This window comes from Ostrea edulis, chromosome 4 (assembly GCF_947568905.1).
Source record: "Ostrea edulis chromosome 4, xbOstEdul1.1, whole genome shotgun sequence".
Classification (NCBI taxonomy): domain Eukaryota; kingdom Metazoa; phylum Mollusca; class Bivalvia; order Ostreida; family Ostreidae; genus Ostrea; species Ostrea edulis.
The window spans coordinates 3,277,026-3,283,986 of NC_079167.1; positions in this window are offsets into that span (position 1 = coordinate 3,277,026).

Genomic DNA, 6,961 nt, shown 5'->3' on the forward strand with positions numbered 1-6,961 from the left:
TTTGTTTCATTGGTATTTTTAATGGTTCCAATTACAACATGCCTGTAGATCATGATTATTATTCATGAAAGATTGTAAAGATCTACCCTCAAAGACAATAAAAATGTGAAGTCTTTATATGTAAATTTGAGCGACTCCACCATAAAATAAATATTATTTTCACTATGAACTAATGAATATTTTACACGTCGTCATGGTGGGAACTAATAACCATAAGTAAATCCCAGAATTCTGCAAATATCAGCACTGTGTGTTAATTTTTTGATGAAATGGCTCCAAAAATTATAGTCTTCATTATATCATCATCGTTTTCACGCATACATGTTGTTTTACATATTATACTTCAAAACGTGAACTCGTGCAGATCACGTTAGATTTTCAGAATGCCATGACAAACCCTTTATTTCTACATATTTTGCCCAAAAAATGAAAATCTGCCATTCGACACATTTCTTTCTCAGAAGGAAATGAGTGATGCTGTATTGATTCTGGTAAACAACTACACTTTCTAACCTTTATAAGTGTTTCCAAAGGCGAAGGATGACAATAATCGAATCAACTTCTTTCATGGGTGTTGTAATTTACTTGCACATGCTGCTAATTAGTACACATATAATCTTTACACAAAGATTTAAATTTCTAAAATGAAGTGTTGTGTGGAGGTTATGCAGCATATTCCATCTTCTGTATATTGGACATTTTGCACAACTACCCCCTGCACTTGGTATTCAATTTGTATTTCAGCTCTATGAAATTGCAGTTATATGTGGTGGGGTTATATATGTACTAATTAGCATCATGTGTACAGTATTATTTATAATATTATTTCCTTTTAGCAGAGATTGGTTTATTTGTTTAATCACAGGAGTCTGAAGTTTTTTTTGATTAAATTGAAAAAATCCATTCAAGAACAGAAATGGTTGGGTTACTTTAAGATATGTTGTCTATCATTGAGACAGCAGTACAAAACATACTGGAAAAATGACATATTAAATGTAGAATTTCGGAAAAACATAAGCACTTTTAAAAATGTCACATGTATATCTTTGATGTTTTTATAACAACTATAATGTACAAGGTCTGAAAAATGTCAAGTAAAAGCTGTGAGAGGAGTTGGTTACACAAAGTAGGTACCATACTAAAAAAATGACGAAGTTCAACTTAATGTAAATTCTTCGAAGAATGTCCAATCACTTTCAAAAAGACACATGCACATCTTCAATGCTTCCTAACAGCTGTACAAGGTCTGAAGGATGTCAAATAAATGCTGTAGGAGGAGTTGATTACAAAAATAGGTACCGTCTATTCAAGACATGCTTAAAAAATGACAAAGTTAAACTACATGTAAATTTTTTGAAAAATGTCGGATCACTTTCAAAAAGATGCATGCACATCTTTAATGTGTCCATAACAACTGTACGAAGTTTGAGGAATGTCAAGTTTAGAGGTGTGAGAGGAGTTGAAATGAAGGGGGCAACACCCTTCTCCAAGGGGAGATAAACACAAAATGCAAAACTGGGGTCATTTAAAAATCCTCTTGAGAACCGCTGGGCCAGGAAAGTCGAAATTTACATAAAATCTTCCTGACATAGTGCAGATTCAAGTTTGTTAAAATAATGGCCCTCAGGGGTAGGTTGGGGCCACAATAGGTGATCAAGGTGTTGCATGATGATATAAAGGGAAAATCTTTTAAAATATTTCTTGAACTGTTTAAGCTAGGGATTTCATATTTTGTATGTACATTCTTTATATGTGATGCAATGGTGTGCAATCTTGTGACCTTGACCTGGAGGTTTTATCTACTTTAATAAAAATCTTACCTATACACTATTTATATCCTGTACTATTTAAGACAGATCTTTCATATCTTGTATATCAATTTCTTATAGCAAAACTTTTCATTTCATATCCTTTGACCTTATGACCTTGAAATTTTAGCTTGACCAACTCTTAAGAAAACATAACCTATTAAGTATATCAGGAACTGTGTTGGGCAAGGTTTTCATACTTTGGATAGATTCTTTATGGATCTGAGGTATTTAATATCTCCTGAACTATTTAAGGTAGAGCTTTCATATTTTGTATCTAGAGTCTTTATGGCAAGACCTTGTTATACATCGATGTTGACCTTGAACAACAGCAGGGCCAAGGTGGCTCAGGTTAGTAATGTGGCCCATGGGCCTCTTGTTTATCAAACTTGATATGGAATATGTTTGGGATAAGGGCACTATAATTAGTAAACATGATAAAAATACCATGAGTTATAGGACTCCAATTAAAGGGACTGATTCATGATTTTCCACAAAATTTTCTTTTTCACTTTTAATGATCAAAATCTACTGTCGAATGTGTTTAAAAGATTTCACATAAAAATTATGGTTATGCATCATCACTGAAGCTCATTGTATAGAGTTTATTATTTGTTTTGTAAACAAAGCTTGCAGTGTGTTATTGTTTACGAAATTTTCAAAAGAATTAGATATCGTTCGAAGTTTATCATCTCTTTCACATTTCAAGCATTTTTGGGGTAAGATATGTCATCTAAAAGTTAAAATTTGTGACTATGTAAAATTAAGATGCTTTATATTACAAAATCAATATTTCACATATTTGTTTGTATACATAAAAAGACTCGAATCTTTGTTTACATAACACAGATTTAAGATTAAAATATTGCTTTTATTCTTTCATTCAGAAGGTCAAAATTTTGGCTGTCAACATTAAATGAGTTATATTTTTAATATTTAACATCGAAAATGAAAAATATTTTGATAAAAACTCGTGAACCAGTCCCTTTAAGGTACTGTAGTATCAGCCATCATCAAGCTGTGACATTATTTCTTTTGTATCATATGAATAAAAAGATCCTAGCTTAAAAACTGTCACAGGAGGTAGATGTACACACAGGAGCTCTTAAGATTGTGTGTAAAGAACTTGCCAACAAAGTTCAACCTTAATTTTCAACTTCCAAGTTGATTTCAAATGCCTAAATAGCATGAAAACTGAGAGGAATCAAACAGACAAACCAAGTACTCACTCACTTTGAAATATTTTCTCAAACATTGAAGAAAATCAAAATCCTTCCCACGTGCACATTCTGAGTACCCATATAAACACTGTAAAACAAGAAGGCCTTAGCTTAAAGACTATAAGAGATGGTGGATGGACAAACCATGTATACTCTCTGTAATATTTCCAAAAACTGACAAACTAATTTTCTTAAAAATTGAAAAAAATCTAAACCCTTGCCACATGGCACAACTTCTATACCCATACAAACACCCAGTAAAATAAGGTTCTCGCTAGAAAACTGTGGGAGGAGTTAGACAGACAAAGTCATGTACACTGTGCAATATTTCCTCAAAATGGACCAAGGTCAACAACCTGCAATTTTCTCCCAAAAAAATTGAAAAAAATAAATCTTTGCCATATGCACATCTTCAATACCCATACAAACACTGTCATGTAAAACTGTTGGAGGAGTTGGATGGACAAATCGTGTACCCTCCATATAACATTAAATTTCAAATAAAGCGACAAAACTCCTGGAAGAGACGTTAAAATGGATTATACTTGCAACATAGAAATAGAAAACTTCAAGCAGATAGTCATCGCTGAACCATAATACGTCCTGTCTATAAAGGTGAGCATATAAAAATCATGCAGTCTTTAAAATCTTCTTTACCCAGGGACATTCAACAAGCAAATTGTGTACAATTGTATGGACATGATAAACAAAGATGCCTCTATAAAAATTTTGAAATTCATGCCTCTCTGGGTTGGGGATGCTGGTGTTAGGTTGGATCTTTATGCTTCATATTGTGATGATACAAGAACTCCAATATTCAGCAGCAGGAAAAAACAAGCCATGTAATAGGAAAAACATTCTTAGAAAAATGTGGCATTATAACAAAAATGGCGAAGAATTGAGTGACGGTAATTTGAAAATTAACTGTACATCCTTTTCTGCTTTTTCTTAATATGCATTTAGTTTTATACACTATCAGCAAAATCAAAAAGGTCTTTCAAATGACAAATACAATAATCACTATCATATTTTTGGCTCCACCCTGGAACAAAAACCCCTACCCCTGGAATCATGAAATTTACAACTTCAGTATAAGGCTACCTGTTCCTTCTACAAGAATTCTCTTAAAAAACAAAAAAACCTTCAGTTTTACCCTTGCAGAATAAATAGTGTGAAGAGTGTGAAATTCTCTACTAAATTTGTGATCCTGGGCAAGGGGTTTAGGCTCCAAGGTGAGGTTCAAATTGGTATATATTGAAAAGCACTAAATTTTTGCATATCTTTACTTCTGCAGTGTATTTGTGAAGAAATCTGCATTCATGGTTATAACAAGAGGCCCATGAGCCACATCACTCACCTGAGTTACCTTGGACCTGCTGCTGTGATGTTTCAAAGATTTTTTTTCAATCTTTATTCCCACAAAAAATGTTGACACCATGTCGGTCCAACCTATTTTAAAAATATTTTCCATTTTCCAATGACTTTAACCCAAATTATAAATTATAAATCAACTTTTATGAAAATTCATATAAATATCTATATTGACATAAAAATTATTTAAAAATGATAACTTTTAAAAATTGATAAGATGGTAGACTATCGTTTGCTGGGTTTTTTTTCTTCTTCTTTTTTTCTAGTCCAGTGGTTCTTGAGAAGATTTTTTAAAAAAGATTTTTCCTATATTTGTCCACATGTTGATCCCCTATTGTGCCCTTCTCCCACCAGAGCCATGATTTGAACAAACCTTAAATGCTCTATCTCAGGAAGTTTTTATGTAAATTAAAACTTTATTTTATGACAATTAGCAAACAAGTTCTACAACTTATATTAATGCTTCTAGTCAGCTCAGGTTTTGGCATGAAGGGGTCAATGATGTGGGAGGAAACCGGAGTACCCAGAGGAAAGCCACGTGTCCGAATGGGCGACCACAATACCCTCTCGCATACAACCACTACTGATCCTTGGGATCGAACTTGGGTCGCAGCAGTGAGAAGCAAGTGCATCAACCACTATGCTACCCAGACACCACAGGGGGTTAGGTTATAAAGACCATTTAGATCTTACCACAATTGTTAATTTTCCTACCCCTGTATCAGGAGTTCAGACTCCAAGTAAATGAGTGACAATATTCTTTTTATCTAATAAAATCATCCACAAATCATGTAGTGTAAATACAGTATAAGAATTTTTAAAATGCTCTTTTACTCTTGGACATTTAGAAAAATTGAATATGGAAAGCTAAGAAAAATTCATTTTTATACGCCCGTCATTAGACATTGCTGTCTGCGCGTCCGTCCGGCTGTCTGCGCATCCGTCCGGCTGTCTGCGCGTCCGTCCGGCTGTCTGCGCGTCCGTCCGGCTGGCTGGTTGTCTATCCAGGTTCATGTTTTCCGGACTTTTTTCCGTTACGGATGCATGTACAACTTTGAAATTTGGTCACAATATCTCCCTCAAGAATTGTAAGACTGAGTTTGCATTTCAGCTGGATTGGTTCATCCTTGACCTACTTTAGGGCTATAAGTAGGTCAAATAGTTTTCCGGACTTTTTTTCGTTACAGATATTGCCCTGAAATTTACACATAAGCTTCCTTTCAGAGGAATACAAGTTCAGTTAGCATTTCAGCTGGATTGGTCCGTCCGTCCATGACCTACATTAGGACTAAAAGTAGGTCAAACAGTTTTCCGGACTTTTTTTCATTATGGATACAGATATTGCCCCGATATTTAGTCAAAGGCTTCCTCTCGGAGGAAGACAAGTGCAGTTAACATTTCACTTTAGGGGTAGAAGTAGGTCAAACAGTTTTTCAGATTCTTTTTGGTATGGTCACAGGTATTGCTCTGAAATTTAGTCACAACCTCCCTTTTAGAGAAATACATAATCAGTTCACATTTCAACTTAATTGGTGCATCATAACCTACTTTAGGGCTAAAAGTAGATCAAATGGTTTCCTTGACTTTTTGTCATCATAGATAGATATTGCACCAACATTTTGTCACAACCTCACTCAGTGAAAATTTAATACATAATCAGTTCACATATCAGATGGATTGGTGCACCATGACCAACTTTAAGGCTTTTCTATTCAGAAAGTGTGTTGTATCAATTCAGAGTGCACAATATGCTTCCAGGTTGAATTTCACTGTCCGACGGGCGTATATTGTACTGTTTGCGGTACTCTTGTTAAAAAAAATATACATGTATAATGAAGACTTTGTGTTATTGAGCTGTCTATTGAAGAGTTGTGGCATGCTACTTAGGTGACCATTAATTAATGACTCATGAGCCTCTTGTTCCTAAAAACAGAGTGACCATTAATTAATGACTCATGAGCCTCTTGTTCCTAAAAACAGAGTGACCATTAATTAATGACCCATGAGCCTCTTGTTCCTAAAAACAGAGTGACCATTAATTAATGACCCATGGGCCTCTTGTTCCTAAAAACAGAGTGACCATTAATTAATGACTCATGAGCCTCTTGTTCCTAAAAACAGAGTGACCATTAATTAATGACCCATGGGCCTCTTGTTCCTAAAAAACAGAGTGACCATTAATTAATGACCCATGAGCCTCTTGTTCCTAAAAACAGAGTGACCATTAATTAATGACTCATGAGCCTCTTGTTCCTAAAAACAGAGTGACCATTAATTAATGACTCAGGAGCCTCTTGTTCCTAAAAACAGAGTGACCATTAATTAATGACTCATGAGCCTCTTGTTCCTAAAAACAGAGTGACCATTAATTAATGACCCATGGGCCTCTTGTTCCTAAAAACAGAGTGACCATTAATTAATGACCCATGAGCCTCTTGTTCCTAAAAACAGAGTGACCATTAATTAATGACCCATGAGCCTCTTGTTCCTAAAAACAGAGTGACCATTAATTAATGACTCATGAGCCTCTTGTTCCTAAAAACAGAGTGACCATTAATTAAT